Source organism: Chinchilla lanigera, unplaced genomic scaffold, assembly GCF_000276665.1.
Source record: "Chinchilla lanigera isolate Chin_1 unplaced genomic scaffold, ChiLan1.0 scaffold00030, whole genome shotgun sequence".
Lineage (NCBI taxonomy): Eukaryota > Metazoa > Chordata > Mammalia > Rodentia > Chinchillidae > Chinchilla > Chinchilla lanigera.
Genome location: NW_004955431.1, coordinates 1,964,431 through 1,982,796, shown reverse-complemented (window position 1 = coordinate 1,982,796; position 18,366 = coordinate 1,964,431). Strand labels below are relative to the sequence as shown.

Genomic DNA, 18,366 nt, shown 5'->3' with positions numbered 1-18,366 from the left:
AGGCCGGCGCGCCTGTGCGGCGGCGTTCTGAAGCGCCTAGTGGGTGAGCCCGGGGCGCCCATCCCAGCCTTCTTCGCTGGCCGCTGGGGCGTATCGGGGAGCCACCCTAGGTGGGCACGCCCCCCTCCCTCGGGCCGCGCCCCGTCCCCGGCTCCTCCGGCCCAATCCGATAAGCACTTGGCCAAAACAAAAACAAACGTGGAACGCTAGCAGCGGCCGAAGTTCGCCAATCGCCGGAGTTACAGAGCAAGGACAATTGCTGGCTCTTTGGAGAGCCCGGGTCAGGAAAAGGAAGCTATGGGCAATGAACACATTATAGTGTAGTAAAACGGTCTGAGGGGTGTTAAAACAGGAAAGCACCATCTAAACGGCCGAGAGAGATCAGAGGAGTGGTGGCATTTGAGTGGAACTTCGGCAGACAGGCTTAGTACGGCATATTCCAGGCCAGCATTCACCGCTTTACATAATTTTATTTAATCCTCAGAAACACCCCATCAAAATAAGTAGTATTAGCATTGTATGACACACATTAGGAAAGAGACTCAGAAGAGTTAATTTGCCCTGTACCACAAAGCAGACGGTTGGCAGAACACCTGAATTCACATATATTTGACTCCAGTTACCGATTACATTATACTGCAGAAGCGTAAAGACGTCAGAAAAGACCCTACTGAAACAACCACCATCAAGCATTAGCTTAGCAGCGGTATCTCTTCTGTCTCTTGGTATTAATATTAATAGATGTCTCATTTAAGTACATGGTTTTCTATCTTTGACAGACATTGTTAATTGCCCATTCAGAACTCCCCAAATGAGGTGCTGTAAATAAAATACGGCTGTGCCCTGAGGTAACTGTTCGTATCTACAACAGCTAAGCAAGGACTGAAGCAACAAGAACCTTCAGGTATGGGTTTAATCCAGTAAACTGGACAACAGATTATGTTCCTCTCTGTCTCCCGTGACGTGTCCCACGATGTGTGAAGGCTTGGCAAGCACTCAGTTACTCAACAGCCAGTCCTGCCTACTTTCGGAAACCCTCTGTTTGGGGGACCAAATGTTTGCAGGAGGTAGGTCTTGGTTCAGGCCCAGCCACAGAGAATTAATATGATTAAAGTGGTAGTTTCATTCACCTTGGCCTGGATTTTCACAAGAGCTCAAGATGCAGGTTTTTATCTTTGGAAGATGGAGGACAGTTTGTTGGGAGCCTGGTGAAGTGAGCTACAGGGGTGGCTCAGTTTTACCCCACAGCTATTATTATGAGAATGTGGCATTGACCAATTGCTGCAGCTGTTGTAACCTGAGGCAGGCCAACATGTGGATAAGGCAGAAATGTTGTGATGAGCACAGTACAAATATGGAAAGAATCTATGTCCCTAGGAATGTATCAGAGGTACTGATCTGACCAACCCCAAGCTCACCTCAGCTGCTGTTTCTAGCTCTTTCCACCAGAAAGTATTGTGACTGTCTTAGTCACTTTTCAGTCAGTGAGACACAATACATGACACTTCCAACTTTTTAAAAAGATTTATATTTATTAGTAGATGTTTGCAGTACATAATTATTAGATTCATTATGAGGCATTAGTACATAACACATCTCAATTCTTGGTTTCCCCCTTCCTTCCATTCCCCTTTTACCAGCATCAGATTCATTTATCTTATAAGTCCTTATAAAGTTAATTGACAGCCAGACTAACAAGGCAAGAAACATAAAACAATTATACTAAATCAAGGTACAATTTTATATACAGTACGTTGTCTGTGCTGGATTACAATAATATTTTCCCCTCTTTTTTTGCACTGTATTTATATACTGAGTTTCTCAGATGAAAAACATACAGGGACAATCCACATTCTGGGCCCCTTTCTGTCTCAGACAGAAGCTATCTCTCTCTCAATAAATTCTTCCTACTCTTAAAAAATAGACAAACAAACAAAAAGAAAAACAATACAATATTTAAGCTGTCTATTTGATTTATTTGACAACATTACTGTCTCAAAGTACATCTATTTTTCTACAAATGACTCAAGTTTATCTTTCTTTATGCTGTGCAAATACCACTTTCTTTATCCATTCATCTGTTGATGGACATATAGGCTGCTTTCAAGATACTATGAATTGTGCTACTATAAACAAGGGTATACATATGTCACTGTGGTATGATGTCTTTAATTCTTTTGGGAAGATATCTTCCTTAAACTCAGAGTTTAAGGAAGGGGAGGTTGATTTCGATCACTAGTCTACAGAAATTTCAACCCATAGTCTAACAGTTCCAAGAAAGGATGATGTAGCAGACAGGCACAGCAGAGGACTGCTCAAAGAGCACATGAGGCTCTTGGGGGACATCTAAATATAAACTATAATTTTCCAACCCAGCCCCCAAAAGATTCATATGAATATCTTTATACAAAATGCATTTTATCCATGTGTAAGAGTCACCAAAATCTCAACAGTATTAAGTAAGTCCAAAGTATCCCCTGAGACTCAAAGCAAACTCTTAGTTTTGAGCCCCTGTGAAAATCAAAAAGAAAGTTAAGCACTGCTAACATACAAAGGCACAGGGTAAACATTCCCATTCCAAAAAACAGGACCAAGGAGATAGGAAGAAATTGGACCAAAGCAAGACCAAAAGCCGGCAGGCAAACATTAAGTCTTGGACTTCTATGTCCAGCACCTGGGGCAAGTTGTAGTGAGATGTGATCTCAAAGGACTTGTGTGGCCCTGATCCTATGGCATCGCCCAGGGTTATAACCCTCATGGCTCTCTCTTGAGCTGGCTTTCCTCAGACATTTCATATTTCTGACTTCTCCAACTTCCTGGGTTCTCCACTATACTTCTGGCTTCACTCTCACAACTTCATGCACTGCAGGACCATACTAGCTGGCCTCCCAGACCTTTTTCTGAATTCTGGGTGAAAGCTTCCCTAAGACCACAACTCTTCTCTGAGCCCACAATCGGCACCAAGTAAAAGACAGCAAGATCTACCACCTTAGCAAGTAACGAGGCTTTTTGCATTATGACTGCAAAGATTTCTGAGTGCCTGTATGGCTGGGAATTTTGAATTAAATCCCAAGGAATACATTCCCTAGGCAGCAGTTCCTATCCTGGAGCATGGTGTCCTGGGGCTTTCTTCTCTAATCAGTGCCTTTCATTTTTGCAACCTTAACCCTGCAAAGGGAGAGATACTTGTTGATTCCTCATATGCCTTATTCATTCCTCAACCAAGATTTCCTCTGCTCCAACTTTGCTGGCCCTTCGTTTTTGCAGAAATGGAAAGCTTTTCAAATGGGCTGTTTGCTCCTGAGTTTTAGTATAAATCTGGCTAAAAGCAGTAAGCAGTATACATGCCACGGCCTAAACATTTGACTGCCTTGAAATTTCCTTTGTCAGATTAATTAGTCCAGTCCCTTAAGCTCAGTCTCTTCCAAGGTCTCCAGACATAAGCAAATTGTAGACACAGTTTTCTACCAGATCATAACACACATTGCCTGGAGTCAAACTGCCAGTGGAGTCCTTGTTCTCAATTTAAATCTCCTAAGTCTGATCTTCTTTTTAAAAATCAGCATTCTGGTCTTCTGAGATCTGACCAGAATCTTCCATAAGTTCAGCTTACAGCATACCAATGCTTTTTTATCCAGCATCACCAAACCTTTCCAATTCCTCACTTAAGCCATTTCCAAAGGATTCTGAACCACATAGTGAGCATCAGAGTAATGACCCCACTTCTCTGGTACCAAAATGTATCTTAGTCACTTGACACTGAGACACAATATCAGAAACCCACAATTTAAGGAAGGAGAGTTTATTTTGACTCACAGTCTGTAGAAGTTTCATTCCATAGTTCTCAAGCTCCAAGGCAGGACAGGATGGCAGATGGCCACAGCAGCAGAGGGCTACTCATGGCATGGCAAGCAGGAGCATAGAGAATAAAAGAAATGGGGATATATTCTTCCAGGTCACATCCCCAGCTTCTTCCTACCAGATACTCCCTCTAACAGCAAGTCAGTTATAATGCCCCCTAATCTAGTCACCTTTGAAAAGCCCACTGATGAATACACGAAGTTCTTGGGGGACACTAAATACAAACCATAACAATGACTAATAATATCTGCCGGGTGAACCTCTTCTGAACAGAGTCTAAATCTGAGGCATAGTTGTAGCCTCAATACCTAGCATAGCATTGGGCATATAGTAAATGCTTTCTAGAAATAGGAAGGGCAGAGAGCCAAGACATTCTGGGAACTCAAGTAAACTCTTCACATATAGATATGACTTGTTTTATTAAACCTATTTTATCAACATGTGGACTGACCCACAGTAATGATAAATCAAAGAGAGACTTCAGTTTACAAAATGATGTATATCTTTAACATGGCTTAATTTAACTATATTCCCTACTGCATTTAAAATATATTTTCCTTCTGCATAAACCAGGAGCAGGTGAGTTAATACAAATTCTTAAATTCCTCACTGTAGCTTTCTGGGACAATAGCAAAGAAAGAGAATTCTCTTCACTTGATATTGCTTCAGTGACATAGATTTTTTTTCAGTTCTGGGGTTTGAACCTAGGACCTTTGCACTAAGCTACATCCCCAGCCCTGCTTTTAATTTTTTATTTGAAACAGAATGTTCTGGCCTGGGCTTGAATTTGTAATCCTTCTGCCTCAGCCTCCCAAAGTGCTGGGATTACAATCCTTCCCTGCTAGACAATTTTTTTTAGGTCTCCCCTAGTCTAATAAATATCCCTTGCATGGGTTTTTACCTCCAAACTTCCACATTATTTTTATGTCTTTATGGCCTTACTTCTTGAAAGGGTAGTCCTCATTGGTTTGCACTACCTCCCCACTTCCTCAGCTCACTAGTACCTGGCTTTCTTCACCACCACCACCAGAGCACTACTAAAATAACTCCTTTAAGAGTCACTAATATCCTACTGTCAACTCAATAACTTATTTTTGGTCCTCTTTCTTGCAATGAACATAGTTAACCTCTTCTTCCTTAAAATTTCCTAGTCTTCCACAAACCTGTGGTCACTTTCCTTCTTTGACTTGATAAAGTCCTTCTTAGCTCTTTTCCCGCCAATCTAATGCGAGCGTCTCCTAGAGCAATGCTGCACCAAGTATGCTCCTTGCACCAGTGCTATCTGTAAACTGCTTAGTTGAGCCCACAAGGAATTAGGTACCGAAACTAAGAGTAAGTACTTAAAGATTTCTAAAGCTGTTTGATATGTCACCAGTATCCAAGCACATGATCACTGGACAAGTCTCATTAAACAGAATGCAGAACATTTGAGATGTTCTCCAACTTGTATTGTGAATTACAGGTGGCACGGCTGTGTTCTGCTCATGTGCACTTCGACCACATTATAGTGAGTGTAATTTTAATGTTTGTCTCCTGCAACTCAAAAGTGAGTAAAAATTCTGTTAAAATATATTTATTTGCTTCTTATTTTTACAGTAGTTTTAATTTTTAAATTCATAGACAAATTAAAGAAGTAATATTTATATCATTTATATTAAGCCCTATATTATAGATGGTGAAACAAGCCTCACTATCTTATCTATAAAAGACATACATATACTGTACACTGTGTTAATAATATGAAACTAAACAATCATCATAGAAGGAATCACAAGGAATTAAAAACTAAGAATTCATATTAATTTTACACAGAAATATACTGAGTTCATAGCCATAACTCACAGGGAAATACTAGAATTATGTGATACTTAATGAAGCAATAAAGACATCAAATTTAAATGACAAGGTACATACATACAAAATATAAAGAAAATAATTATGGATTTGCTAAAATAGTTTGAATGTTTATCTTCCACTAAAATAAGTTATATATATAAGAAATTTATGAAATTTAATTGAAAGATAATTTATTTACTTGTTTGTATTTTTAATTTTTTTGTATGCATGCAGTACACATTTATATCCCTGTGTGGAGTTGGTACACGTGCATAGCACATTCCAATTCCTTTTTCAATCCCCTTTCTCCCTCCCCTGCACCTCTTGATCTCCTTCCCAATTGAGAAAGATCTATCTCCCTACTTCTTAGTATCTTTTATTTTGCTGTTTAAAATAATTTTTTATTTAAATAAATAATTTTTTTATTTAAAATTTGGGTTTCTCATATAAGAGAAAGCATGAAATATTTAAGCTTGTGTGTTTAATGTATCTCACTTGACATTATAGTCTTAAGGTGTATCCATTTTCCTAGGAATGACTCAAGTTTATCTTTCTTTATGGTGAAGTAGTACTTCCTTGGGTATAAATACCACATTTTCTTTATCCATTCATCTCTTGGTGGACATATAGGCTGCTTCCAATATTTAGATATTATTAATTGTGCTGCTATAAACATGAGTATGTATGCATTATTGTAATATGATTTTGACTCTTTTGGGGAAAAACCTAGAAGAGTAATAGTTGGGTCAAATGAAATTTCTAGTTTGAGTTTTTTGAGGCATCTCTACACTGATTTCCATAGTGGTTGTATTACTTTACATTTCCATCAGCATTGTGAAAGGATTCCTTTTTTCCCCACAGCCTCGCTAGCTTGTGTTATATTTGATGATGGCCATTCTTTCTGGGGTGAGATGGAATCTCAGTGTTGCTTTAATTTGCCTTTCTCTAATGATCAGTGATATTGAACATTTCTTTATATATTTATTAACCATTTGTATTTTGTCTTCTGTGAAATGTCTATTTAAGTTGCCCATTTTTTTATTTGATCTTTTATTTTTGGGAGATCTAATTTTTAATCTCTTTTTTATAGATATAAACCCTCTGCCTGAGGAATAACTGGTACATTTGTCATTCTGTAGCTTTTCATTTCACTCTGTTGGTTGTTCCTCTTGCTATGCAGAAGAATTTTAATTTGATATTATTCCATTCATTGATTCTCAGTACTGTTTCCTGTGCAATCAGGGTTTTTTCAGAAAGTTCTTGCCTACTCCTATAACTTTAAGTTTCATCTCTTATATCTTTCAGCAGGTTGTTTCACTTTTAACATTTACTTCTTTGATCCATTTTGACTTCAGTTTAGTGCATGGTGAGAGATATGGGTCTAGATTCAATCTTCTGTAAGTGGATATCCAGTTTTCTCAATGTCATTTATTAAAAAGCCTATCTTTCTTTTAGTGAATGTTTTTGGCCTTTTTGTCAAAGATCAAATAGTTGAGTGAGCTTAGGGTTGTTTCTGAATCCTCTATTATGTTCCATTGACGCTCATGTCAGTTTATGTGCCAGTACCATATTGTTTTCATCACTGTAACTTTGTAATACAACTTTACGTCAAGGGTTGTGATGCCTCCCACTTTGCTCATTTTTCCTCAGTATTTATTTTACTACTTTTGGTTTCCTCTTGTTCCATATGAATTTTAAGATTGATTTCTCCAGTTCTGTGAGGCATGCTATTGGTATTTTGATTGGGATTACATTAAATCTGTATATCAAACTTGAAAATATGATCATTTTGACTATATTGGTCTTGTCTATCCAAGAACACGGAATATCTTTCCATTTTCTGATGTCCTATTTGATTTCCTGTTTCAGAGTGCTGTAGCTTTCTTTGTAGAGGTCTTTCACTTCCTTAGTTAGGTTATTCCTAAGTATTTCATTCTTTTTGGTACTATTGTGAATGGTAATTTTTTCGTAATTTATTTCTTAGTAGAATACTATTAATTTTTGTGTTAGCATTATGCCCTGCTATATTACTGAATTTGGTTATTCATTATAAGAATTTTTCAGTGGATTTTGGGGGGATCTTATGTGTCTGCATAGAGGATCATTTGCCTCTTCCTCTTGCTAGTGTTTTGAGCACCATGTTGAACAGAAGTTGTGATAGTGGACATCTTTCTCTTGTTCCTGATTTTAGAAGAAAAGTTTTCAGTTTTCTCACATTTAATATGATGTTGGAAGTAGATTAGTAAATGGCTTTTATCAGATTGAGAGAAGATCCTTCTATGCCTATTTTCTTCTGTGTTTTTATCATGAAAGGATTAGAATTTTGTCAAAGGTTTTTTCTGCATCTGTTGAGATGATCGTGTGTTTTTTGTCCTTGTTTCTGTTTATGTGATGTATTGCATTTATTGATTTGCATATGTTGAACCATTCTTGCATCCTTTGGATGAAGGCAACTTGGTCATGATGTATGATCTTTTTGATGATTCATTACATTCTTTTTTGCCAGTATCTGGTTGGGGAGTTTTGCATCTATATTCATTAAAAAGATTGGTCTATAGTTTTTTTTTTTTATTGCATGCTTGTCTGGATTTGCACTCAGAAATGACTTTGGGAGTGTTCCTTTCCTTACAATTTCATTAAAGAGCTTGAGGAGACCTTCCCTGAGGTTTTTGTAGAATTCATCAGTGAATCCATTCTAACCAGGGCTTTTCTTTGTTGGTAGGTTTTTTATTACTACATCAGTTTTATGCCTATTATTGAACTATTCAGGATTTTTAAATCTTCTTGGTTTTGGCAGTTCATATGTATCTAGAAATCTATTTCTTCAGAATTCTGCAATTTATCGGTGTATGGATTTGCAAAGTAGTTCATATTCTTTTATTTTGGCACTGTCCATTCTGATTTTACCTTTTAACTTCTATTGATTTAGGTCTATTCTCACCTTTTTTGAGGGGGTTGCTAGATTGCCTAAAGGTTTGCCTATTTTGTTTGTTGTTCTGAAGAATCAACTCTTCAATTAATTGCTTCTTTGTATTGTTTCTTTTTTATTGATTTTTGCTCTGATTTTTATAATTTCCTTCTTCGTACTAGCTTTGGGTTTAGATTGTTCTTGTTTTTCTAGGATCTTAAGGTACATCATTAGGTTATTTTGGGGGGCATTTATAGCTATGAACTTCTCTCTTAAAACTGCTTTCATTGTGTCCCATAAATTCTGGTATGTTGTACTGGCATTATTGTTTAGTTCTAGAAACTGTCTTGATTCTTGCTTAATTTTTCTGTACCCATTGTTTATTTGAGTATACTGTTTATTTTCCATGTATTTGCATACATTCTGTGTTTTCTTTTGCCACTGATTTCTAGGTTCATTGCACTATGATTTAATAATATGCCAAGTATAATTTTAATTCTTTTACATTTACTTGCTCTTTCTTTATTGGCTAGTGTGTGGTCTATTTTGGAGAACATTCCATGCACTGGTAAGAACGAGTATTCTGTTGTTGGGTGGAAAATTCTCTGGATATCTATTAAATCCTTTTATTTGAAGGTTTTATTAGACTCTGATTTTTTGTCGTTGTTTTTTGTGTAGGTGATTTGTCTATTTGTGATAGTGGAGTATTGAGATCTGGCACTATAATTATTTATGTTTATCTGATCTTTTGTGTACAGTAGAACTTGTTTGATGAAGTTGTGTGTGCTATTATTTGGTATGTATATAGTAATAATTGTTATATTTTCTTGTTGGATTATTCCCTTAACCAATATGTAGTGATCTTCTTTGCCTCTTTCTATCAGTTTTGGCTTTAAGTCCACTGTGGTGGATTGACAACTGATGGTCAAATTGTAACACCCAGCTGAACTGAACCAGTGCGGTGCTGGGTGTGGGAGGCCCACCCGAGGATTGTTGCCAGCAGCATAAGAGGCAGAACCAGAGAGGAAGAAGTTCAGAAGCTGTTGGGAAGCTGTTGGAAGCTGTTTGGAAGTTGTGGGGAAGTTGTTAGGAAGCTATAGGAAGCTTTTGGTTTTCCTGGAGGAGCCTGTCATGCTGGTTTCCTGATGAACTTCACTGTTCTCCTTGGAGGAGGCACTCAAGACCTCATTGTCACTGAGAATGGCTACGGTTCACTTTGGAAGAGCTCTGGTCCTCACTTTGAACATCACTTCCTGACTCCAGAGAGGAAGATGGTGCACTGCTCCATCTCCTGGAGAAGCTTGTCATGTTGGCTTTCTTGATGGGAACTCAGCTTTCCTTATCATCAGAGGTGCTTGGGACCTCATTTGCTGAGGATGGCTGTGGTACTTTTTGGGGAGCTCTGGTTCTTACTTTGAGCATTGCTTCCTGGCACCAGTTCAGATCTCTCAGCCTGCTAGTACAGATCCTTCGTTCCACTGGCACAGACTTTCTAGCTTCCACCACTGACCTTTGGGCCTTCCCAGTGCAGATCCTTGAAACAGGCCTGCATGAGACACTGTCATGAGCTCTAGGCCTCCAGTTGGACCCATAGGAGCATTGTTATGGGCTCTAGGTCTTCAGCTGGATTCATGCAGGATATTACTGTGGGATCCAGGCCCTCAGCTGGATTTTTTGGTCTTTAATATGTGGAGATTTTCTGCACCCTCTTTTTGTATGTGATTCTTTGGGCAACTATTATAAATAATCTTACAAAATACGTGTCATTATAAATAATCTTATAAATCACCTTGCAAAATCCCAAACTGCAACGTGCACTTTGTATAATATAGGATAGCTACATCTGCTTTTTTTTCTGGTTCCCATTTCATGAAATATTGTTTTTCATCTTTTGACTTTTGGTCTAAGCATTTTGTTTCAGGTTAAATATATTTTTTGTATGCAGCATATGATTAAATTTTTTCTTGATCCATTCTGTCAATCTGTGTCTGTTAATAGGGGAATTGAGACCATTCATGTAGAGTTATTACTGATAGGCATTGGCTTATTGCTGTCACTGTCTTATTTGCTTGTTGCTGATTCTTTATCTTTTCATTCTACTTAACTGCTCACCCCACTTTGTGTATTCATTATATTAGACATTTTGTCATTGTTAACCTCATTGTCTCTAAGATATCCTTCAGAATTTGGGGGAGTGTTGGTTTGATGGTTGTAGCCGTTAATTGATTAACTGTCAACTTGAGTGGGGAATGCCCAGCTGAATTGAGTCAGCATGGTTCTGGGCATGGAAAGTTAACTTTAAAGAGGTTTGTTGTTGTAATGGTATAAAAGGAGAATGAGACAGAAGGATTTCAGCTGATTTTCCTTGGAAGAGCTTCGTTTTGCCTGATTTTCCTCAGAGGAGTTTCAGCTGTTCTCCTCAGAGAAGCTATAGTCTTCCCTGTCATTAGGGATGGGTGCTGTTTCCTTTGGAGGACCTCTAGTCTTTGCCTTTGCCTTGGGCATCATCTCTTGGTTTTCAGTGAAGATTCTTCAGCATCCAGCATTGGCCTTTTGGTCTGCCAGCACAGCCTCTTTAATTTTTAGCACAGACCCTTCAACCTCTCAGCACTGACCCCCTCAGTCTTCCATCGTGGATCCTTCAGCCCCCTGATGCAGACTCATAAGGGACATTGCTGTGTGCTCCAGGTGTTTAGCTGGATTCTTTAGATCTCTAGTGTGGAGACAGATCTTTTGAATTCTTCTACATTTGACTCTGTGACCACTGCAGGCCAATCTTGTAAATGCCTGCGTTCTGCATTAACTCTGAGTCAGAACATGTATAGTCTTTTGAGGAGCCATGCTCCTCCATAGGGCCCCTCTCTCACTTTTCTGTCTGCCTTCTCATATGCCACTGATTAATTTATCAAATTTTGCTTTATTCATTGTCTGGTTCCCCATTTCCTCTACCTTTGCTAGTATAACTACTAAACTATATGCATCTCTAGATAGCTAAATGTATGCTGCTGCTGTTGAATACTGTTCTATTGTTAGCAAAGGAAAAGTTGCTTCATTTAATAGATATTTACTAGAGGTCAATAGTAGGTAAAGGTTTGGTTTGTCTTAGTGTTCATATGATGATTATATCTCTTTTCTATGGTTATTGGTGGCATATTATTGTTCTTTGGGGTTTGTCAATACTCAACTTGTATTTGACACTATAATTGATGCTGATTTTACTTTAACAAAGCGATATAGTTATTATTATTAATTGATTTTCTTGGGATGCCATTAACTGGATTGATTACCTTGGGGTCATTAGCAATACCATGGCCTTTTTCTAGAGAACTGGATGCTGGACCAAATACTTTGGAACCTCCCATCCCAAGTAAATAGAGGTGATTGGATCCTTGGACAGAAGCAAAGTCCTCCAGAGGAGGCCACTGAAAAGTAGACATCAACTGAAGAAGTCTCTATAGTACAAACAAAACTTCCCACTACAATCAACCTGCAAGCCTCAACCCAAAAACAAAACAATAGAAGACATGGAAAAATGAGAAGAAAAAATATGTCCCAAAACTCCCAACTCGGCGGGTCCCAGCAGCTCTGGCAGCGGGAGGAGTGGCAGTGGCCAAGTAGCGTGGCTCCTCCAGGCTGCCGTGCGCCTGGGCCCGCAACTTCGGCACGCGCCGCCAAGATGGCCAAGAGGAAGGTCAGCTCGGCCGAAGGGGGAGCCCAAGAAGAGGAGCCCTCCTCAGCGAAGGAGGAGCCCAAGAAGAGATCAGCAAGGTTGTCAGCTAAACCTGCTCCCACAAAAGTGGAAACGAAGCCCAAAAAGGCACCAGGAAAGGATAAATCTTCGGACAAAAAGTGCAGGCAAAACGCAAAAGGGGAGCCAAGAGAAAACAGGCCGAAGCGGCTGATCAAGAAACCAAAGAAGATTTACTTGCGGAAAATGGAGAAACTGAAAATGAGGAGAGTGCAACCTCTGAAGAAGCAGAAGAGAAAGAAGCCAAGTCCGATTAATCACACACCGCGTCTTATCAGTGCTCCCTGTCTCCCTTCTTGTACAATCCAGAGGAATATTTTTATCAACTATTTTGTAAATGCAAGTTTCTTAGTAGCTCTAGAAACATTTTTAAAAAGGAGGGAATCCCACCTCATCGCATTTTTAAAGTGTACATGATTTTTTTTAGAGGTGAAATCATTCGCTGGTTGTTTTTTTTGTTTTGTTTTTTGTTTTGGTACAACGAGAAAATAGTGGGATATTGAATTATGGCAGGCTTTGACTGTCTCGGGTGTCAGCTTAACCTTCCACAGGTGGGGGTTAGTTTTATATCCTGCAATACAAAGCATACTAAATGGCAATTTGGAGTCACAGTCATGCATTTAATGTCTTGGATATTTTAAATGACTTCTATTCCCGTGTTGTTTTTAGTAGTACTGTTTCCTAAAGAAAACTTCTTCCTGATTGTTGCCCTGTCAGAATCCTGTGCACTCTGTAACATCTTTGGTCGTTGTAGTCCAGTTTGCCTAATTTTGTTAATGTGCTGTGAAAGATCAAAAATGTGAGTAGGTAGTGTATGTGATATGAAATTGTGAATTGGTGGGACTTATGTAACACTTTGTCAGCATTTGAGGATACTGGTACTTAATCCTCTTATGGGAAATTTGCCTCCAAATTTGAAGCTGGAAAGTCACTGGAATAACTGAAAACCAATACATGGCGTTTTAGATTTTTGGTATGTGTGTTACAAATTATGTACAAAGTGAAATGTCTGTACTGATCTCAGCACAACCAATAAAATCTCAAATATGGATGACAAAAAAAAAAAAGAAAAACCACAAAAACAAAAACAAAAACTCCCAACTCCACCGAAGCTGATCTATGGGTGTCAAAGGGAAGGAAACCAAAAGCCACACACCTGAACTATTTGAAATGATAGCAGGAGAATTAATAAAACAGATAAATAAGGCATTTGAGAAGCTCACATGCAAAACATGAATGACCAGCATAGAAAAGAATTAGAGTCCATAAAAAGGCCTCAAAAAGAAATTGAAGAGATTAAAAATTCTAACAAGAGTATGGGCAGTATAAGTGACCAATGTGAAGACAGAGTGTCAGAACTAGAAGACAGGGCTGTTGGTGGTGGTCAGTTAATGAGAGATACTTTAAAAACAAAGAAAAACATGAAAAATAGATCCAACAGCTCCTAGATGATGCAAAGTCTAATCTAAGATTAGTTGAAATGGGTAAAAAATCAGAAGACAGCACAAATGGCATAAAATAACTGTTTACAGAAATAATAGCAGAAAACTTTCAAAATGGGGGAGGGAGGAGATTTAACATACAGATAAGTGAAGCGTATAGAACTCTAAATAACCAGATCAGAAAAGAACCTCTGCACAATGCACCATAGTCAAAATCCCAGAAGTCTAGCAGAAGAACAGAATCCTAAAAGCTATTAGAGAAAATCAACAAATCACTGATTAAGGTAAACCCATTAGAATTATAGCAGACTTTTCAACACAAACCTCCAAGGCCAGGAAAGCTTAGAGTGAAATTTGTCAAGCCCTAAAAGAAAATATCTTCCAACCCAAGAAGATATATTCTGCAACATACCTATTAAAATTCTTAAAAAAAAAAGCAAATCCTTGGAAAAACAAGATATTTTCATGATAATGAGCACCTAAAGAAATTCATAACCAGTGTACTTACAAGAGCTGAGGCACAGGGCTGGGGATGTAGTTTAGCAGCACAGCACCTGCCTGGCAAATGCAAGGCCCTAAATTTGATCCCTGGTACCAAAAAAAAAAAAAAAAAGAGCTGGAGCAAGGCTCCTCAAAAGACTATACATGCTCTGACTTAGATTTATGCAAAACACAGGAATTTACAAGATTGGCCATGATAGAGTACTATACTGGTGGTCTCCAGTGAATTATGTCCACGATATTCATGACCTTGTCTAGTGCCCTCCCACTGTGATGCTGAGGTTGGCCTTGTGGCATGTTTGGTCAGTGGGATCTCAGCAACCATAAAGCAAGTAGTACCTTGATTAGAGCTGGTGGTCTCCTGGATCCCAGGTGCTATGTAGAAGAAAGAGTTAGTCCCTATGAAGATGACAGACTACAAGAAGAAAGAGATCTAGCATCTCAGCTGAGTTTAGACCCCACCCATCTACCAGGCAAGACCAATGGAAGAACCATTTGGTCAATAAATTGATTGCTAATGCTTTTAGTAATTAATTTTGAGGACAGTTTCTTATGTGGCAATAGATAAATGGTACAGTTCCTAGAGAACATTCTGCAGTTCATCAAGCATTTACTAAAAACCAAACATGTACACAGCAGTGTTGTGGTGCATTAGAGAGGGTGTACAATATTGCTCAAAATTGTTTCATTAGCCTCATAAAACAAAAAGAGGCTCTGGCTAATTTAAACAAAAAATGATAATTTATTGGGAGAATACTACATGGTAAAAAAAAATGCTGAAAATTAAGATTCAGGAAGAGCAGTGTATTAGATATATTAAGCAGTTGTATGTACTACCTACAAGGCTAACTTGACTTTAGGGTTATTGGAGATTTATTTTCTCCAGCCACCATTGCAGCAACCAACTCTGCCTGGGCTCTTCCCAGCCACCACTGCAGCAACAGATTCCACATCAGCATATCCCAATGGCTCCCCACCCCCATCCCCAAGCCACATACAGCTTACCGCCCACCTCAGGAAGGATGAAATATCACCTAACTACTAGGCTCTAATGTATGAGAAGCCTAGATGTGCAGAGGCATTAATGCCCATGGGCTAACCCCTTAATCAATAGAGATAAATTCCTCTCTTTTCTTCTATCCAGAAACACTATCCCAAAACACAAAAGTTCATATGATCTCTCAAAATATACACCCATGACACTGCATAACTAACTGGGCTTGATACGAAGCAGTAGCTAGTTTTTAAATATACTATTGTACAGTCATATGTTGCTTAATGATGGAAACAGGCAATTTTGTCATCATGCAAACATCACAGAGTGTACATGCACAAACTAAGCTACAATGTCACTAGGCAATGTAATCTCTTTTTAAATAAAAGCAAACACAATTTTATTAAGTGTAGAATAGATCTATAAAATTGAAATACAGAAGTTCAGTTCTGAGTGTTCCAATGAGTTCTCAGCATTGCAGTTTTTACATCAAAAAGAGGAAAGGAAAAAGAATAGCTCAGTATTCTTGGAAAGTTGTAGCTCAACAATCTTTGAAGATGAACAAGAATTAGAGAAATCTGGTCATGGGAAGTATTAGGAATCATGGTAGTTAGTACTTCTTTAAATGAATGGAAATAGTCACACAAGAGATATCCTTTTCACTTTAGGATATTTCCAAGCCAACAGGTATTGAAAAAGTATTAAAAATGTTTCAATTTCAGTTATTGACATAACATCTGCAATTTATGTCTGTCAGCAAATCCCTAAGGCTTACAAAGTGATTTCTGCTTCCTGTTTGACATTATGTAGTTGTTTTGGTTTTTATCAGGACACAGGAGTTTGTAACATCTGCATGTGTCTTCTTTCTGTCTTTAACAGTGATATTTGTTTGGAGAATTGATATGCATATAGCATATTTTGATTACTTTTAATCCTTTATTCCCCTTTCCGTTACTTCCCTCCTCCCCTTCTTCATCTTTCCCATCTCCAAAAGTCTGTCTTTTAGTTGCCTATCACCTTTCCTTTATTTTATCCACTTATTTATTTATATTTGTTTATTTTATTGTATTAGAGAAACCATGTGATATGTAACTTTCAGTGACTGACTTCTTTCACCTTCACAATGATCTCAAGTTGTTCTTACCTGCCAGGCTATATTGATTGCCCTTCATCTGAGTAGGTCCAGTTCTGTACCTTTTCACTTACTGGTTTTGCCCATTTTTATATAAGATTTCATCACACCTGGTTCTGAAAGGATCACATTTGACCATGACAATTCTATTTTAATTTTGTATCATCATTTATACCTTTTCTTTCCTTTCTAATTTCATTTATTGCAGTTTTTCTCAATCTAGCTAAAGATATCAATCTAGCTAAAGATATCAATTTTGTTTTTATCATGAAAAAAAGCAATTCTGGATTTTTTTCATTTTTTCTATTATATGTACTCTATTATTTATTTCTGCTCTAATCTTCATTATTTTCTTCCTTCTGCTGACTTTGAGCTTAATTTCTTTTCTCTATTTATAGTTTCAGTGTGAAGTTCAGTTATTCTTTTGAGATCTTTCTTCTTTCAATAGTGGCCATTTATTACTATAAAATTCCTTCTTAATACATCTTTTACTGTGTCCCCTAAGTTTTGCAGTGTTTCCATTTTATCATGAGATATTGTTTTTAATTACCTTTTTATTTCTTTTTTGATCCATTGGCTGTTCAATAGCATGTTTTTCAGGAATGAGTGCTGTAGCTTAGTGATAGAGCCCCTGTCTAGCATGTGTCATGTCCTGGTCTTGATCCCCAGCACTACAAAAAAAGGTAGTTTATTATTTAGTTTCTAATTTCTACATATGTGTGAATTTTTCCATATTTTCTCTGTTATTAATTCTGGTTTATTTTGTTTAGGTTGAAAACTACTAGATGTGAATTTTGATCTTTTTTAGTCAATTGAGATTGGCTTTGTGTTGAAAAATGTGATCTATTGTGGAGAATTTTCTGTGTTTGCTTAGAAAGAATAAGTATTCTACTACTCTGGCTAGTATGTATTTTATCTGACTGTTCGGTCTATTTTTTCCATAGTTTTGTTCAAATTTGTAACTTATCTATTGGCCATCTGTATACACATTCAAACTATTATCAAAGGTTGTGTTTGGTTTTTTGTTTTTTTTTTTTTTTTTGGTACCAGGAATTGAACTCATGACCTCATGCTTGCCAGGCAGGTGCTGTGCCACTGAGCTATATCTCAGGGCCTGAAGGTTGTGTATTGAAGTCATCTACTATTTTTGCACTGCTTTTTCTCCCTTCAGATCTGTCGATGTTTGTTTTATATATTTGAATGGTGTTATTTAAAAATGATCTTTCCCCTTATAATTTTATCATTGTATGATGACTTGAATTAAAGTCTATATTTTCCATTATAAATAGATGTCCCATTAAAATGTAAAAATTTGGGTTGCAAGAAGAATAGTACTTGAAGGTTGGAGCTATGATGCCACAAAACAAGGAACTACTAGAAATTGGTTGAGAAATCTGAAGCACATCATCCCCACTACCTTCAGAGAAAGTATCACCCAAAATACACCATGATATAAGCACGCTATTGGATTTCTAGACACCAGATTTTCAGAAAATAAGTTTCTGTTGTTTAAACCATTCATAGTGTATTACTTTATGTCATACCTAGGCAATGTACTCATTCGTGACCACCATCATCTGTGCATTCCATCAATGGTAAGAAGGAATATCATTATATGGTGCATTGCTGGATTCCTTTCTCCTCCTTCCCTGCCATTTCCCTTTGTCTTCATGTCTGTTTCTTTCAAATTTTACTCAAGCTTTCTTTACTAGAGGACTTAAACTTAGAGAGTTGGTACCAGCAGTCTTCTGCAGACAGAATGGTATATTGGAGTTGTGTTACTCACTGAATTTATGACAGTAAAGGCCTAAGGCATGGTAATGGGTAGTAAGTAGGTTCACACAGTGATATCATAATTACTAGGACTTCCTTCCTACCTGTGTCTAATTGGGATGTAATAGAAATACTGCAGAAGGTGAGATAGTGGTGGCCATGATAATTGAA

General features: G+C 37.7%; 1 protein-coding gene and 1 pseudogene across 1 annotated transcript in view; one reads left to right on the top strand and one right to left on the bottom strand.

Annotated features, from left to right (window-relative positions):
* Positions 1–18,366, bottom strand: part of Rb1 (retinoblastoma 1) — a 163,812-nt gene that overhangs the window by 141,780 nt on the left and 3,666 nt on the right. The gene's annotated exons all lie outside the window — the stretch shown is intronic.
* On the top strand, positions 12,248–12,804 carry LOC102015433 (annotated as a pseudogene).